General features: G+C 40.9%; 1 protein-coding gene and 1 pseudogene across 7 annotated transcripts in view; one reads left to right on the top strand and one right to left on the bottom strand.

Moving 5' to 3' along the window:
• Positions 1 to 19,183, bottom strand: part of FARS2 (phenylalanyl-tRNA synthetase 2, mitochondrial) — a 529,294-nt gene that overhangs the window by 156,052 nt on the left and 354,059 nt on the right. The gene's annotated exons all lie outside the window — the stretch shown is intronic.
• Positions 2,850 to 3,795, top strand: LOC141584385 (heterogeneous nuclear ribonucleoprotein A1-like; annotated as a pseudogene).

The following is a 19,183-nucleotide window of genomic DNA, read 5'->3' as shown; positions in this document are numbered from 1 at the left end:
TGCAGAACAAAATGAACCTAAAAGAGAAATTAATATTCAAAATTAGCAAATTCCATTATGAATATTGTAGATTCTTATCACATTCATGTGTAACGTTACCATATATTATATTTATATTGCCATTAATGTTCAACTTGGTACAAAGCAATTTGAATATATCATATTTCAGTTTTTCCCATTTGAATATTAGAGGAGAAAAGTTCAAATTTAATTAACATGCAATTCGTTAACTTCTTGTGATACTTTCAGAAAGCCATTTTAGTGGAGATATAAGAGCTTATCAAAATTGATATTTCAATTAGTAACGTCATTATTTGTTAGTATTTCTAATTATTAAAATAAAGGATTGGGTTAATAAGCAGTCACTTGGGGAATCACTTTTCAAATTATGCCTTTAAGGATGTGATAAACATAAATGTAGCCATTTCCCCCACTTTATTCTATTTTTTCCAGCTTATTAGCTCAGCAGTTCACCATTATATAAGACAGACATTTAAAATTAGATATGTTTAGAATTTACCATGTTTATTGCTTTCACACACAAACACACATACATACACACATATCATAACTACATATATAATTCTAACATACATACATCACAATTATACATAGATATGTGTGTATGTATGTATGTTTTGGTCTAAAAGTTACTGCTGCAATAAAAAAAGTTTCATTATGTAACTGTGAAATCCTAAGGGAATTCACAAAGCCAAACCTTTTTTTTTAAAGGGCAAATTTACAAACTGATGTATGCCAAGCCTGACATCACTATAAACCCTTTGGTGAATCATTGATCAGAGAAAGTATAAAACTTTTAAACAGCAAAATCTCTGAAGAACTAAATGCTCAAACACGAATGATTATTCAACTTGAAATATCAATAAAGTTTTCAAAACAAATGCATCAGTTTGGAACACACATTTCATACAAACACAATAAAGTTACCATCTAGGTTCTATTGACAAAATATGTTGGCTCCTGAGAAGCATTCTGTTTTCTCTCATGCTGTGATAAATGACCCAGGGGTTAATGTAACAATAGATGATAGGAGTTTGGTGGTTACACAGGTTACTTTTCCTTTGGACAATACCATTTTGTCCTTTACGGAAAATGGAATTTTAGGGAGAGAAGAGACTGGGATTGCCAAGAATTAGCAAGAAATCTCCTCTTCAATTAATGCAAGCTGAGTCAACAGACTTACTGAGTTCTGATGCAAGGCATGGTGACAGAGAAATGGAAGAAGGTGCCCCAATAAAACGTGTCAGCAATTCATGGACGACAGTCCATATGATAGTAATGCCGTCAGCCAGAACACATCCTCCAAGACATTATTGAAATACACATTATGGTAAAGACAGTTTAAAATCCATTCAGTTTAAAAGAAAAACCTAGACAACTTATTGTAGTACGAGCCTATTTCAAGCTAACAAATATAATAAGTTTAATGATTTAACTAAAAAGAAAGGATTTAATCCACTAATAGGTAGGTATCAGACATGGGATATCTACTACTGGCCTTTGCTTTTTTCAACAGAGAAATATAATTTTGTTTGAGGAATAAGAGGCTAACTACAGATCACGGTTACTGAGATGTAGAGTTTCCATCAAGTGTTTAACTAGCAGTGGTGGTAAAAGCCATCTGGTGGCTCCCCAATGCCCCAGGAGAAAGCCTCCAACTTCTAAAAGCTTTTACCTCTTTCCCACGTTCTCTAGGCTTAGGCCAGCCCAGCTTACTGGGTTTCTTAAACACACTAAGCAGCTTCCTCCACATACCACTTCCCACCCTCCCTACCCCACTTCTGGCCCTCAGCCACCCTGTTCACTTGTGATCCTCACAGACTCTGCCAATCCCGTTACTGCACCCTATCCTTCTCTTGCACAACACTTTCCATCCTCACTGTCTGTGTAATTACTTACGTCATGACTTTCTTCCCGAGAGGCTGCCATTTTTGAGGGTGGGGTGTGCCTCTCTGTTTCCTCCTCTGAATCTCTTTATTGTGCACAGTCCCTGTTACATGTTAGATGTTTTAGCGGCTTGAGGAGCGCCTTACAGAGCTGCCGGGTGTGTGCAATGACTAGATTACATCAGTGCATTCAGCAGTGATTTCTCCTCTAACTGCATGAGCTAATGGACACACCAGGTGTCGGAGACGCAGAGCCTTGCCTCCATCCCTGGATTGTCCTGCAGTTTAGCAACCATGTGGAATGGCAAAGAGGCTGAAGCTGGACAGGCAAAGCCACCTGGTAGGAACTTGATAACCCACAATCATAGAATCATGGAATTTTAGAATCCAAAGGGACCTTCAATTATATACAATATTTGTGTTTTCTTCTTTCTTTTCTTAACAGAAGGATGACTATTTTACTAGTTTTATCAGATGACTGCATATAGTTGTACCTCATTATCTGAAGGGGATTGGTTCCAGGGTCCCCAAAGCTACCAAAATCCTCAATCCCTTAAATAAAATGGTGTAGTACTTGCATACGACCTATGCACATCCTCTTGTATACTGTAAATTATCTCTAGATTACTCATAATACCTAATACAATGTAAACACTATATTTTAAATTTTTTATTGTTGTATTTTTAAATTGTTTTCCCCCAAATATTTTTTATCTACAATTGGCAGAATCCACAGATGTGAAACCTCCATATACAGAGAGCTGACTGCATTGATGTGTTCTTTTGTTGATCTTCTTTATAATTCTTTTTTTTTTTTTTTTTTTTTAAGAATTGAAAAGGGCATCAAAACTACAGATACAAGACACATTTGTCAGCTTGCTCCTTTCTGCCCATGGATGCCACCGAAAAAGCATCGTTAAAGTCTCTCATCTGCCTGCCCTCATGTCTAAGTCAGAGTCTCCTAAAGAACCCAAATAGCTGAGGAAGAGCTTCATTGGAGAGCCGAGCTTTCAAACAATCGATGAGAGCCTGAGGAGCCATTTTAAGCAATGGGGGACGCTCCTGGACTGTGTGGTCATGAGAGATCCAAACACCAGGCGCTCCAGGGGCTTTGGGTCTGTCGCTATGCTGCTGTGGAGGAGGTGGATCAGCCATGGATTCAGGGCCTCACAAGGTGAATGGAAGAGTTATGGAACCAAAAAGCTGTCTCAAGAGAAGATTCTCAAAGATCAGGTACCCACGTAACTATGAAAAAGATATTTGTCAGTGGCATTAAAGAAGACACTGAAGAACAACACCTAAGAGATTATTTTGAACAGTATGGAAAAACAGAAGCGACTAAAATCTTGACAGGTGGAGGCAGTGGCAAGAAAAGGGGCTTTGCCTTTGTAACCTTTGACGACCATGATTCCGTGGTTCTGGAAACTTTGGTGGTGGTCGTGATTTCTGTGGGAATGACAACTTTGGTCATGAAGGAAACGTTAGTGGTCATGGTGGCTTTGTTGGCAGCTGTGGTAGCAGATATGCTGGCCGTGGGGATGGTGATAATGGATTTGGTAATGATGGAAGTAATTTTGGAGGTAGTAGAAGCTACAGTGATTTTGGCAATTACAATAATCAGTCTTCAAATTCTGGACCCATGAAGGGAGGAAATGTTGGAGGCAGAAGCTCTGGCCCCTGCGGTGGTGGAGGCCAATACTTTGCCAAGCCATGAAACCAAGGTGGCTAGAGCAGTTGGTCCCAGTAGCAGCAGAAGCTATGGCAGTGGCAGAAGATTTTAATTAGGAAACAAAGCTTAGCAGGAGAGGAGAGCCAGAGAAGTGACAGGGAAGCTACAGGTTACAACAGATTTGTGAACTCAGCCAAGCACAGTGGCAGCAGAGCCTAGTGCTACGAAGAAGACATGTTTTAGACAAATACTCATGTGTATGAGCAAAAAAACTCAAGGACCGGATTTGTGACTAACTGCATAACAGGTTATTTTAGTTTCTGTTCTGTGGAAAGTATAAAGCACTCCAACAAAGAGTTTTAATGTACATTTTTTTTTTTGTACTCATGCTATTGATTGCTAAACGTAATAGTCTGATCATAATGCTGAATAAATGTCTTATTCTTTAAATGTGTTGTGTAAAGTTTGTCTACTCTGAAGCCATCTTGGTAAATCTCCTTCAACGGTGTGAAGTTAGAATTCCTTCAGGGTGATGCCAGGTTCTATTTGGAGTTTACATACAACCTGCTTGGGTGGAGAAGCCATTGTCTTCAGAAACCTTGGTGTAGTTGAACTGACAGTTATTGTTGTGACCTGAAGTTTGCCACTAAAAATTACCCAAGCAAAATCATGGAATTATTGGTTATAAAGATGATTGTTGGCACATCCTATGCAATATATCTAAACTGAATAAAAGTATCGGATAAAATTATAGATGGCAATGAAGCTTGTGTATCGTCCATTATCATGTGTAATCATAGAAATGATTTAATTCTCAAAAACAAACAAACAAACAAAAAAACACCCCACTACAGATACAGTAGAGACTTTAAAAGTCATGGGTGAATATTTTAAACCATTTATTACAAGGAACTTGGAAACTTTGATCAAATGGATATTTCACTCAAAACAGAGAACCTAATCTGATGACTAGGTACCAACTATTTCAAACTGAAATATCAGGAAAATCTCCCTTCAACAGAAACTTAGACTATCGGCTCACAGTACAACTTATCAAATGTTTATGGTAAAGGTAGTTCCTTTTGTATGTAAACTATTTCACGAAGGAAGGAAGCCTCATAATCTTATGAGGCTACTCTAAACTTAAAGTTAACATTGGACAATTAGAGAACAATTCACAAATTTTTTGACTGATTTCACTTATAACCTACATTTAAAAACCTAAATGTAACTTTAGCAAACATTCCAGAATTATGAGAAGGATCTGAAACCAAAAATAATCTAATAATCAACATATTAAGAAAAAAATCCCTGCGACTATTTCATAGGGAGAGAGTATTTAACAAAAGTATTATTTATTTGTTATTAGAAGAAAAAGTTTTTGCAAACTAGAAATAGAGGGGAACTTTCTTATCCTAACTAGATATTTCTCAAATATAGAAACATCTTATTAAATGCTAAAATTTTTGGAGCATTCTCATTAAAGCTAAGCGTAAGATAAGGATACCTACTATCAGTAGTGCTCTGTCTCGTCACAGGTCTAACCAAGGCAGAAAACAAGAAATAGCTATGAACCTAATGAATAGAAACGGCATAGGCAAAAATGTGTGATCCCAAATTTGAAGTTTTGGACATGCGCAGACTGATGCTAAACACTCCTGTAACACTGTCTTCTTACCCTTATATTTATTGCACTGCAGCTACTTCCAAAGGTCTTGAAACAACATCCTTATTTCATTAGGTTGGACTACTCCTAGAGGTCTGAACACTTATTTGCCCCTTTGTAAACTTTTTATCTGTGCCAATTACCTGTTCTGACACTTCTAACCGTTGAGAACTGTTTTCTTTCCTTCTTGGTCAGTGTAGGGGGGTTGGGATCATGGATTTATGTGTTTTCCTGAGCAAGGCCCACCCCAAGTCCTTCTGACTGTACTTGGGGCCCCTCTGGGGTTCATGTCCCTATCCTTCTGTCCTCCGAGACAGGCAGCACGTCTGGCTCAGCTGTGAGGCCCAGCAGGAACACAGTATCTGGCTAATAAATGTCCGCTGAACTCTTGTTGAATGACTATACTATGGGATCTGTGTCCATACTTTCCAGGATATTTCAGATTTTTAAAGTAATAATTCTTATAATTCCAAAAAGGACAATACTCCATGTCACTGGGTCCCACAAATCTGGTTTTTGAAGATGGCATTATTCTTTCCTTTTTCCTTTCTTTGAAATAGCAAAGCACCTCTAAAAATTATTTTGCTTCCTAAGTTTTGCTCCCGCATCTCTTTACCCACTGGCCCCCACCTTTTCCCTCCTTCTCTTTAAAAGGCAAGCCCTCAGATTTCCAGGTGGGAACGGTTAAAGTGCCAGAGTTCAGTCACTCGAGACAGGTAAAACTAGGAACATTTGTTTTCTCCCCAACTATTTTCTGTTCTTATATTCATTATCTTCATTATTTCTTCTTATGTAACTGGTCTTATTCTCACTGGTTTATTTTTATTTTTTTATTTTTTATTTTTGAGACGGAGTTTCGCTCTTGTTATCCAGGCTGGAGTGCAATGGCACGATCTCGGTTTGCCGCAACTTCCGCCTCCTGGGTTCAGGCAATTCTCCTGCCTCAGCCTCCCGAGCAGCTGGGATTACAGGCACGCGCCACCATGCCCAGCTAATTTTTAGTATTTTTAGTAGAGACGGGGTTTCACCATGTTGACCAGGATGGTCTCGATCTCCTGACCTCGTGATCTACCCGCCTCGGCCTCCCAAAGTGCTGGGATCTCACTGGCTTATTTAGGTGAAAGATGAACTCCTGTATTTTGTGGCTTTCTTGCTTTTAAATAAAGGTATTTAAAGCTATAAATGTCTCTCTAAATACCTCTTTATATATATCCCACAGTTTTAAATATCTGTATTTTCTATTGCTACTTTTTACTTGGGAATATATATATATATATATATATATATATACACACACACACACACACACACACACACACACACATACATACACACACGTATATTTTAGTTTCCAAATACATGAATTTTATGACTTTTAACGAGTACCTTTTTATTGTGAACTTCAAATTTAATTGCACTGATGTCAGAAAACTTAGTGTTACTCATTACTGGAACTTTGTTTTAACTTGCTTTTTAACCTCAAATATAATTAATGTTCTCGGTGTACTTGAAAAGTATATTACCTCTCATTCTGGTGGAGTCACACTTCTTTATTGTATTATTCAAATATTCTATATCCTTTCTTTTATCTGCTGTTTTTCTTGATCTATCGGTTTCTAATAAAAAGATAACAAAATCTCCCACTATTATTGGGATCATATAAATTTCTCCCAGCAGTCCTAACTGTTTTGCTTTATGTATTTCGAAACTATAGTGTTAGGTAGACAGACATTTATTACATTTACTTGGTGGATTCTTCCTCTTAGCAGTATTTATGTCCTTGCTAATCTCTACTAAGGTTTTTTGACTAAAATTAGAACTTGTTATACTAGCTTTCTTGTAGTTAGTATTAGCTTGGTGAACACTTTTTCAATCTCTTTTATTTCAAGCTTTCTATGTTTTTTTTTTTGAAGTTTTTTTTTTAAAGCAGAATTTCATTTAAAATCCAACAGCGTCATTCTTTTGTTGTTAGCATTTCACAGTGCAACAAAATGTGTTTATTTAACTGTATTTCAAATAGATCCCCTTCTCCTAAAGTACTAACAATCATGTATTTCAAAAAATTCTGAACTGTTCCAAAGAAGCCCAACCACACATATGTCAGTTCATATTTTTAAATAAATTCTGAAAGCTCAAAGGGTGGACAAATGAATATCCCCAGAGATAAGATTATTAGTTAGTCCCAGTCAAATGCTTTTGAGAGGAATTATGTAATCTGTTTCAGGAATTATTTGAAAAAAAAGGAGTGAGTCCTGTACTCTTCTAGATTTGAGCTATGCGGACTGGATACCTTTAGAGACACCAGCTGTCTACTCTTCCACCTCTTTTCACTGTGACAGGGGATGGAATACTGAGGCAGAATTTGGTCCTTCCCCTGTGCACACATCCTCTTTGCAAAAAGGACTCCAGGTTTTTTCAGGTAGCAAATGGAGTCTCTTGATCTCTGGAAAAGATCCCTTCTCAGCCCTGGGGAATAAAAGTCATGACTTGTTAATGAAGACTGGTATAAAGAAGTCACGGTCATTTACACCTGCTGGCCAGGCAAGGAGTGGGCATGACCTCAGTTTCACCAATGAGATGTTATGGCAATTCTCTAGAGATTAAAACATCAGACCTCAGTGAGGATAGCTTTTCTTTTTTTTTTTTTTTTTTTTTTTTTTGAGACGGAGTTTCGCTCTTGTTACCCAGGCTGGAGTGCAATGGCGCGATCTCGGCTCACCGCAACCTCCGCCTCCTGGGTTCAAGCAATTCTCCTGCCTCAGCCTCCTGAGTAGCTGGGATTACAGGCACGCGCCACCATGCCCAGCTAATTTTTTTTTGTATTTTTAGTAGAGACGGGGTTTCACCATGTTGACCAGGATGGTCTCGATCTCTCGACCTCGTGATTCACCCGCTTCGGCCTCCCAAAGTGCTGGGATTACAGGCTCGAGCCACCGCGCCCGGCGAGGATAGCTTTTCGACCCTTCCTTCCAGCTTGAGATGTTGGAACAAGGTCATGATGACCGAGTGGCTTCAGATTTTTAACAGGTCACTTTAATCTATTTATATGCACTGTGATTATGAATTTTATTTATTTATTTTTTTTTTTTTTTTTGAGACGGAGTTTCGCTCTTGTTACCCAGGCTGGCATGCAATGGCGCGATCTCGGCTCACCGCAACCTCCGCCTCCTGGGTTCAAGCAATTCTCCTGCCTCAGCCTCCTGAGTAGCTGGGATTACAGGCACGCACCGCCATGCCCAGCTAATTTTTTGTATTTTTAGTAGAGACGGGGTTTCACCATGTTGACCAGGATGGTCTCGATCTCTTGACCTTGTGATCCACCCGCCTCGGCCTCCCAAAGTGCTGGGATTACAGGATTGAGCCACCGCACCCGGCCGAATTTTTTTATTTCTACCATCTTCATTTGTGTTTCCTGCTAACCAGTCTTCCTCTTTTCATAAATTATCTCCTTTTCTGCTTCTATTGGATTGCTTGACTTTCAAAATATTCTAATATTTTTCCCTCTGGTGTAATGAGTAAACTGTATTTCTCTTCTTTAAGAAATATATATATGTATATATGTATGTATTATCCTTTAGCAAATTGTTCCAAGCATAGAGTTATTTAGTGTCTCTATTCAGCTCCTAAAAAAGACATGAAGTTTGATTTTCGCTAGCAGCCCCTCTTCCCAACTACCCTTCTTCCTCATTATTCTTGTCTAGAGTTTCATCTTCTAAACAAAATCACAGATAAAACAATAAATTAAGTCAATGGCTAAACTAAGTTAAAAATATTTTTACATTCTATATTTGTTTCTTGTATTTTACCTCTTTGTTGGGGGACAGTTCTCTACAGAGTTTTCATAAAACTTGTGGTGGCTTGTATACCAAATAGGACTGGAAGATGGTTAGTCTCTCCCTTTGGAGAAGAAAGCAGATTTGTTCCCTCACTGGAATGATAAACGTAATGTCTTCCTCAGGGACAAAGACTGGGCAGGTTTACCAACAGCCCCTTTAAAAGACGGGGATAAAAACAAACACACGCAGATGGACAAGTGAAATACTGGAAGGTGCCCAAGCTTGAGAGTTTTCAGATGTGCTCCGGCCCAGCGTGTGTACACATCCAGAGCTGCCCCGCCTCCTGGCTATTGAACTGGGGGACTGGAAGAGACACTGCTAAGAGAATGCATGCTGCCTCTGTGCTGAGTAACAAAGTCGTTGGTCTTTGAGGCAGGAGTCTCTTGTCCTTCTGCCTGCACCCATGACAGTGCCGCGGTATCCTTGTTAACCTGCAAGTAAGGTAAAATCTTAGGCCTTTCCTAGTCCTAACACCCTTCCTTCTTTTTCACTTCTGTCTCAGAATAAGTATCCTCCAACAGTTTCTTTGGCAGTGAAAGTCCGTAAGAGGCAAACTCTCTCAGTATTTACATGTCTGAAACCCCTCACACTTTAATAATTTGGTAGGACACACAATTCTAGGTTCACGTTTGTCTTCCCTAAACACTCCTGACAATTTCCCTGCTGCCTATTAGTGATGGTGCCGAGTCTGCTGTCAGTCAGTGCTATTTTTTCGCAGGTAATCTGTCTTTCCTTCCAGGTGGTTTGGAAGTGGTATATCTTTATCCCCGAGGCTCTGCAGTTTGACTCTGATGAGGCTTGGTCTGCATTTATCTTTATTTATTCTGCTCAGTACTCCGAGAGTGCTCTCAATCAGACGGCTCACGTCTTGTTCCAATTCTGAAAAATTCCAGCACTACTTCTCTGCCATTCCTTTCATTCTCTTCTGGAACTGCAATAATACATACTGTGAAGCTTCTGAATCTGTCTTCCTTTCCTCTTAACTGGCTTATTTTAGGTTTTATTCTTTGTGAGTCTATGCTGCACTCTGGGTGAATTCTTCAGTAACAGCTTCTCTTAACTACTAATTCTCCTGTCAACTGAGTCTAGTAGATTCATCTGCTTTTTATTCTTTATTTTAATGAATCTATCACTCATTTCTGAGATTCTAATTTTTTCCCACATCTACTTACCCTTCGTTTCTGCCAGTTTTTGCCTCTTACTCAGAATTTCCCTTTTTTAAAAAAATGGTTATTATTTCTCCAATGATCTCTTTGAGGGCATCAGGCATTATTTTTTTCAAGATAGCTTTTTAAAAATTTTACTTTACTCTTCAGTGAATTCACATTCTGCTTGTTGGTTTGGATGGCTGATACTCTAAGGTCAGAATTCTTCATGTGGAGTGGAATTTGGGTGTGCAGGATTGCCCTATATGGGAGATAATGGTGAATGTTCTCTTGCTGATCACCTCTTCTTGCTCAGAGGTTTTTAAGGTTCCTCTGCTTGAACCCCTACACAGAATGGAGCTGACATGGTGGTCTGAGTTTCCTGCCCAATGGTGATATGGCTGATGATGAGACGGGGTACTTAGCTCAGTTCCTGAGAAAGAGGCCTTGTCTCTGTCCTTAGCTCTTTCCAGGATCAAAGCTTTTTACGCGCTAGAGGTTATGGCACGCAGTGATTCTGGGCCTCCCTTCTGGATCAGAGGACAGGACCACTACCCTGCCCACTTTCAAGTGGAGCATGTGCTCTGGCCTGGCACATTTAGTCTTACTGCCACCAGAGCTAAGCCTCTGGTTCCCCCTCCTGGCTTGCGATGCTGCAGCCCAGTGTCTGGTTTCGCACTCTGCTTTGGGTTTGTCTCTTGTCTCTAGCAGTTTATCTTTTTTAGCGGAGTAGGGGGCATGATTATGACTTTTTCATTTTTCCTTTTTAGATTTTGATCTATCACTGTTGGGTGTTTCGAGCAGGCAAAGCACAGCCTATAAAGCGGCCACAACTTGACTCTGTTTCTTTACACAATGGTTCTTGACTTTGTCAGGGAGGAGGACACAGGTCTCCCTGGAAATATGCTAACAGATTCTAACTCTCGCTCCAGAAATGTATATGTCTTTTTAAATACAGATTTTCACATAGAACTATTATAAACTCAACAAAAGTCATTCAGTGACCAGAATAAGGATCTGGTGTATGACCCAGACTCAAAAATGTGTCATGCAGTTCAAATATAGACAGCTGAGATGACTGTCTTAGGGAGTTAAAAAATACCAACATCACACTTTACTAACATGATATATACATGTACATACATATACTGTGTATACCTTGATATTGTTAAGAATATATACTTTATGATAAAAATCATACATGGAGGCAATCATTGTTTAACTTGGGGTAACTACTTGCAATGCAGCGTATCTATTTATATAAAAGAAGTCTGCCTTTTACGGGCTAGAAAAGAAAATGCTCCCTGCAGCTTAGACAGTTCTGCAGTCTCAGAGCTGCCTGGGGTCAGGTGAGGGCCTGGTAGTGAGTGCAGAGCAGCCCACCTCCTCCCCTGCCCATTCCTGCTGTCGCCCCTGCCTTTCCACAGGTGTTGATCCTGCGAACAGCTGCTAATGAGCTTCTCGCGTGTTCATCTCTGCCTCAGAGTTTGTTTTCTGGGAGAAACTGACCTGTGACTCCGAGACATCAACAAAATGTCAGCAAGCAGTCGACTTAAGAATTGGTGTCCAGGGAAACAGCAAGCCTCAGAGGGCATACATGGGAGTGTAGCAGACCTGGCTTAGGATCTGCCCCTGTCCTATGAGTGATGACAGAGGAATGGCTCTGTCCAGGTCCCCTGGCAACCTTGCAGGTATTCACATAAGGCACCAGGCAAAGACTTGAACCACAGCTTATCTGTGTCTTGAAAGGATAACTGCTTTGTGATACTCTGGTGTTCGAGGCCTTTCAGGAACTGCTAGGAGCCATCTCCTACCCACTTCCCTACTTCCCTGGGAGGCTGTCAAGAGGCAGTTTCTCCTCATCTCCCAGGTTCTGAAGGGGTAGGAGGCTTCCTGGATATCCCTACTTGGAATAGAACCATAGAATATAAAACCTCTTAGCAGCAGCCTTTAGCTGGCTTCTCTGCAATGGGCTATGTCACAGCTGGCACTGTGACCACCTGCTCTGTTATAGATTGATTTGTATTGTTCTCCCCAAAAGAGATATGTTGGAGTTCTAAACCCCAGCACCTCAAAACATGACCTTACATGGAGACAGGATCTTTACAGAGGAAATAAATTTAAAATGAAATCATTGGAATGGACCCTAATGCAATATGACTGGTGTCCCTATCGAACTGGGGAGATCTGCACACAGGCATGCACACAGGGAGCACCCCGCATGCAAGTGAAGCCAGAGGCTGGGATAATGCTCCTGCAGGCCCAGGAAAGCCAAAGCTTGCCAGCCAACCACCGGACATGAAAGGGGCACAAAACAGATCCTCAGAAGGAATCAACTCTGCTGACACCTGGATCTTAGACTTCCAGCCTCCAGAACAGTGAGTCAGTAAGTTTCTGTTGCTTAAGCCACCCTGGCTATGGTGCCTGTCTATGACCTCCCTACTACACTAACAGACCCTCCCTGTGTTTCAGGACCCTCCTTTTGCGATGCATGGGAGCTGGCACCTTTGGTTGCTCTTCCTTCTGCGTCCAAGTTAGTAATAGGCTGTCTACATCTACAGAGGCTCCTAGCCTGGCTAACGTGGTGAAAACCATTTTTAACAAAAAAAATACAAAAATTAGCTGGGCATGGTGGTGCATGCCTGTAGTTCCAGCTTCTTGGGAGGCTGAGGCTAAAGGACTGCTTGAGCCCAGGAAGCAGAGGTTGCAGTGAGCCGAGATCGTGCCACTGCACTGCAGCCGGGGAAACAGAGCGAGACCCTGTGTCAAAAAAATAGAACAACAAAAAATAGAATGTCTCCTTATATCTTTACCAGCCAAAAGCAGTCAGGCCTTAGCATTGGCCGTGGCCTTGACTGGTGAGCTGTGGGCCTGACACATGACTGAGGCCAAGACGCCTCCGTTTCTTCATCTATGAAGTGGAGACAGCACCTGTGTCAGCATACTGTGGTAAAGACTACATGAAATCACATTCACAAAGCACAGATGTCATAGTGTTCTAGACAAAACACTGACTTGGAGAGTTCAACAGATATACAGGTTTGAGGATTGTCTATGACCTGCTATCAATGATAAGCTTGCCAAAAGGGACTGAGGAGGGGCGGTCTAAAAAGTAGGATTCCAGTTTAACAATGCTATTCCAGCCTAACTTGCCCCTGCTCCGGGCCTACCCCCCATATCTGAAATACAAATGTCTCCATGCACCTTCCAAGCTTAACATCTGAGAAGGTTCCCCACAACTGCTTTTTTTTTTTTTTTTTTTTAAGATGGAATCTTGCTCTGTCACCAGGCTGTGATCTTGGCTCACTGCAACCCCCACCTCCCGGGTTCAAGTGATTCTCCTGCCTCAGCCTCCCAAGTAGCTGGGATTACAGGTGTGTGCCACCATGTCTAGCTAATTTTTGTATTTTTGGGAGAGATTCGGTTTCACCATGTTGGCCAGGATGGTCTTGAACTCTTGACCTTGTGATCTGCCCTCCTTGGCCTCCCAAAGTGCTGGGATGACAGGCGTGAGCCACTGCGCCCAGCCAGAGGTTCCCCTTTATCATTCTGTGATTGAATAAAAATTGTTCAGCTTCCAAGAATCTGTTCACAAACATTCTCAAGAAAGCTAATCTCACATTGTCAGTTGTTAATAAATACAACCCAGCACCGCAGCACCCTTATTTCAATTACGCTTCTTTCTGCATCAAAATTTTCCCCTTACCTTAAAACTCTCTTCTCCTTTTTAATGTTACTGAAACAGGATAATATTAACATTCTCCATTTGCAAATTTTTCTATGCTAGTCAATCATTATTAAGTCATTCCCTTCCCTTTAGGCTAAATGACTATGTTTTTGGTTTTGTTTCTCAGCTCCGAAATTAAGAGTGTCAAATAGGGGAGGGTCTCTGTTTTTTCCACAAGTTCTCCATAGAGCTATGACATTGCCGAGGTGACTTTCAGTCAGCTTTTAACCATGGCCACATTTAGTTAAAGGAACACTCCGCAGATTCTATGACACTGTTCTCTTTCTAGACCAGAACACACGTCCCTTGATTTTCATTGTGATTATATGACTAACAATGGTCACCGTTTGTGAAGCGCTGTGTGCCACAGACTGTCAGCCACTTCATGTACATCATCTCATCAACACACCACATCACAGCACAACCCCACGAGATAGCCACCAGTACGACTCCATGTGGCCCTGAGAACACTGAGGCTTGGAGACCTTAACTAAACTGTCTAAGGTACAACAGCCAGCAAGTGGCAGAGCCAAGGTCAAATACAGTTCTACTAAGGCCAGGCTGTGCCGTTAACCCCTGTACTTTAAAGCCTCCCATTTAAAACTAAGGGCTCTGTTGTCACTTGGGCTGCTGTAACAAAAATACCACAGACGAGGTGGCTTGAACAACAAACATTGACTTCTCACAGTTCTGGAGACCACAGGGTGCCAGTATGGTTGGGTGCTTGAAGGCCCTCTTCCTGGTTTAGCGACAATGGCTTTCTTGCCGTATCTTCACATGGTGGGGCGTAGGGGGAATGAAGAGGGAGCTGCAGGTTCTGCTGTCCTTTCCTCTAATGTTTCTAATCCCGGAGAGATCCACCCACATGACCTAATCACCTCTTTAAAGCCCCACTTCCTAATACTCCGGTGGTTGGATCTCAAAGTATGAATTTGGGGTGGGGACAGACAAACATTTAGCCCAAGTTTCTACTACTCTTTCCAGAAGTAGTCTAGTCAGCCTAACTAATCATTATGTAAATAAGACCAAATCCAACATTTATCCCTATGGTGCCTTTCATGACATTTCCTTTTCAAATGATTAATTTAGCTTTTAGATGAATCATCACTTCCAGTCTGTTTATAGCTCATGAGATTGTGTTTTTATCTAAATTAACTTAAAAATCAACTTTACCTATAAAAAATAGCATGAACTATCAGTTACTTTGTTTTACATCTAAATGTTTGATGCCCCTTACTTTTAATTCTATCTATTCATTTTATAATAAAAACTGCTTATTAAATTTGGCTGGTGAATTTGGTACTTGAATTCAGGTTGTTTTAACTTATGATTTCATGCTGCTTTGATATTTACAGATTTTCTCACTTTGCTCCAATATTTTGTTTTTATTCTTACTCAATTTCTTTTTTTTTTTTTTTTTTTTTTTTTTTTTTTTTTGAGACGGAGTTTCGCTCTTGTTACCCAGGCTGGAGTGCAATTATTCTTACTCAATTTCACTGAGTATCAGGAGCATACTGTGTTGGTCAGAGTTAGGCACAGTTCCTGCTCAGGCAACTTTTGTTCTGTTACTTCATTAAGAAACCACATGAGACTCACGAAATTCCAAACATCCCTCTAAATTTTAATGTTTCCCATATTTGTACTTAACTTTTGTAATATTTCCCCGTTTCTATAATGAAATCACATGCAGCAATCATTTTGGTGACCTTGTATTTAATTAACTTTTGATGTCTCAATATCATGGTCCCCAACTATCTAGTGAACTCCTTAAGGACAGAAACGGATTTTCAAATCTTTCTGAATCCTTTCAAATTTGCTTTAAAGCTCTAGAAGGCTTTACTTAAACAAATCATGCATTTGGAAAATGTAGCTACAGTGTGCTACTCGAGTTAGACAAGGGAGTAAGAGCCTGTTTACATTGCATGCAGTCCCAAAATCTTCATGGGAACTTAAGGTCTGGAGCAAGGTTTCGAGGACCCTGCCTGATTGTTTTTAACTTAAAAAAAAAAAAAAAAAAAGCAAGACTCAGAAATCTTTGTTAATAAAATATTGCATGTGCCTCTGGTTAAAGAAGGACTTGCAGAGGAGGCGGAGGCCTCAGCATGGAGTTCATAATATTTCACTGCCTTTGAACATCTGGCCAGGTATTTTACACAGAATAAAAACGCCAAACAGTATCTTGTGGGGTGATGCAAATGTTCTAAATTTGATTGTGGAGATCACGTATCTGTGAATATACTAAAAAACACCATTGAATTACAGACCTTAAATGGGTGAACTGTACAGTATGTAGATCACACCTTGCAAAAGCTTTTATGAAAACAAAAAAATGAATAAATATATTGAGAGACGAAACAGAGGGAACGTCTCTTTTCTGTTGTGTGTCTCTCTCATCTTCAGAACTTACACTTCAACTTTCACATTCTTTTTTTTTTTTTCTTTTTTTTTTTTCAGTTAAATAACTGGAGGCGGCATTACTGCCATCCTCTATTTTCCCTCTCAGAGGTGAAGTCTTTGCAGGAGGTTTGCCCATCCGCGCAGACCTTCCCTTGCATTTCTTTGCAGGAGGTTTGCCCATCCGCGCAGACCTTCCCTTGCATTTCTTTGCAGGAGGTTTGCCCATCCGCGCAGACCTTCCCTTGCATTTCTTTGCAGGAGGTTTGCCCATCCGCGCAGACCTTCCCTTGCATTTCTTTGCAGGAGGTTTGCCCATCCGCGCAGACCTTCCCTTGCATTTCTTTCCTCTGTCCTCATGGCCTCGTATCGTCATATACTTTAAGAGAACTCACATATGGTTTTGATTATGATTTCTCCCAGTTAATCATGCTTACTGTGAGATGGATATAAGCCCTCCATTTGCCTCATTTAAAACGAGTGGAGATGCTAGGTGAAAACTTACATAATGGGAAGGTAGGTCTGTGAACCCCCGACCTTGAATTTAACCTTAGAGGATGAACGCTCAGAGCTGGCTCACCATTTCTTGTTCATTTTACATAGTCTCTGCAAGGCCTCCATTCTGATAGGGACTGTATATGTTGCGAGGTAAAACAGAGGCCCAGCTAGCAAAGTCACTTTAATTTTCCTGAATCTACACAGAGTGGGCCTTCTGACTCTTCCAGTGTACAGAGAAAAATGAACAAATTGAAATGAACCCAAAGAACTTAAGACATGATTTCCAATGGCTTGTTGAAAATTGGAGTAAATATCAAACTTCCAAATCTCACAGAAGGAAGGCCTTTTATATACTGGACCCCCCTGAATCTGACCTTCTTCCTTTCTTCCTCACCCTACCCCTGGCCCCATATTCTGGTCTAGTGGTCTTTCAGGGACAGATGCTTTGATACTGCATGTTTTAGATTTCTTCCTGATCTCCACAGTGCCAAAGAATTAACATTGTTTCTGTTGTTTCTCTACAGTGACTCCACTCCCCAGCAGACATTCACCCTATGCCTGTGTTGGAGGCATGGTTCTCTATCTCTTTTGGTGACAAAAACACCCAGGGAAAGTGGTTACACTAAGTTGATTACTTCTGAAAACATTTATTGATTGATACTTCCAGAAAACATCAACTCTCAATTATAGGGTAGAAATGGAGAGAAAACTAAAAAGCTAAACATAACCACTTATTCATTCATTTGTTTATTTGTGTGTTTATTTATTTTGGATACAAGGCCTCACTCTGTCGCCCAGGCTAGAGTGCAGTGGTGCAGTCACAGCTCACTGCAGCCTTGACCTGCTGGGCTCAAGTGATCCCTATAGCCTCAGCCTTCAGAGTAGCTGGGACTACAGGCAGGTAGCACTACACCTGACTAATTTTTTGCAAAGACGGAGTCTCACTATGCTCCCTAGGGGCCGCTTGAACTTCTGGCCTCAAGCAATCCTCCCACCGTGGCCTCCTGAAGTGCTAGGATTACAGGTGTGAGCCTCCTTGCACCGTCTTTCACCTAAATTTTTAAGAGATAATCCATAGCTGCTCTGGGCAAGAAAACGGGAGCAGGAAGAAAGGATGGGGAAGAAACTCATGCAGACCCAAGGGACTGGTGAGATTTATCACAGGTCAGGTGGTGACTTCATGGATAGCTACTGTATTATTATCGTATATAATTTAAACGTAGTTTATATTTTCTAAATATCAAGTATTAGATAAAAAAGAATATTAGAAGACAAATGATATCAATGTTAGCTGATACCTAGAGAAATTATGTAATGGAGGGAAACACTGGCTACAGTTTACGCATTTTCATGTTTTTAAAAATTGACTTTTCTATATATTTAAAATAAAATCCCACCTGTTCATATTAGAGTCTACTTCAACAAAAGACAATGAGTTCAATTTCTCCACATTAGAGAGAAACGTGAAATGTTATTTTCTTTTGTACCAAATTCAAATGAGTCCAACGGAGTCTGGATCAAAGTTCACAGAGGGCCGCTGGGATGCCTTGGTCAGCAGAGCGATGTGAATACGAAGTGCTGGTGGAGACAAGCCGGGCCCTGAGCACAGGCAGTGGCCTGCAGAGGACTCACACATCAGACAAGAGAAAAGAACATCAGGTGCCTGCTATGTGTCTGGCCTGCGATGCTTGCTTCCTGCTCCCTGCTTCCCAAGAGCTCATAGGCCAGAGGGGAAAGGGACTTTCAGATACGGCAAGTGCAAAACGTGGCACTGTGCACCAGGAACAGAAGCAGACCCAGCTGTCTTGGCAAATATAGCTCAAAGCCCTCAAGGGTCAGGTCAGTCTCCCCTTCACAGAGACAGCCACATCTTCCATCCAGCAAGTAAAAGTCTCGGAAAGATTAGTCCCTTCAAATAACAAAACATGGGTGGATATTTACATGTTTTTGGCCATCTGTTGGGTCAAATGCCAAACTTAGCAGGGAGAAGAAGGTACTGAGTGCTCTCTGGAGCAGGTGCTTACCGCCCAGGGCAGCAGTGCAGGGTTGGGCCTGCTTCTTCCTGACCAGGCACAAACTGCCAGCTTTCTGCATCCAGGTTTCCTCATCTGCTTTTGGGTGCTCAGCACCTCACACATCGTCCTACAGGGTGTCACAAGGGGGACCATGGAAACCCTGGGCCATTGTCAAGTACCTCTAAGAAATGCTGGGTTTAACCAAGTTAAGCGGGGGAAACCTGACGAAGATTATAAGTGAGTTTGTCCTTCCACATTTTAAACGGAAAAGACCAACTGCAACCCAAATGTTGGATTCCACTTGTTACCAGATGCCAGCAGAGAAC

This window comes from Saimiri boliviensis, chromosome 4, assembly GCF_048565385.1.
Source record: "Saimiri boliviensis isolate mSaiBol1 chromosome 4, mSaiBol1.pri, whole genome shotgun sequence".
In the NCBI taxonomy this organism is placed as follows: domain Eukaryota; kingdom Metazoa; phylum Chordata; class Mammalia; order Primates; family Cebidae; genus Saimiri; species Saimiri boliviensis.
The sequence above is the reverse complement of the archived record's forward strand: the minus strand, read 5'-3'. Positions and strand labels throughout refer to the sequence as shown.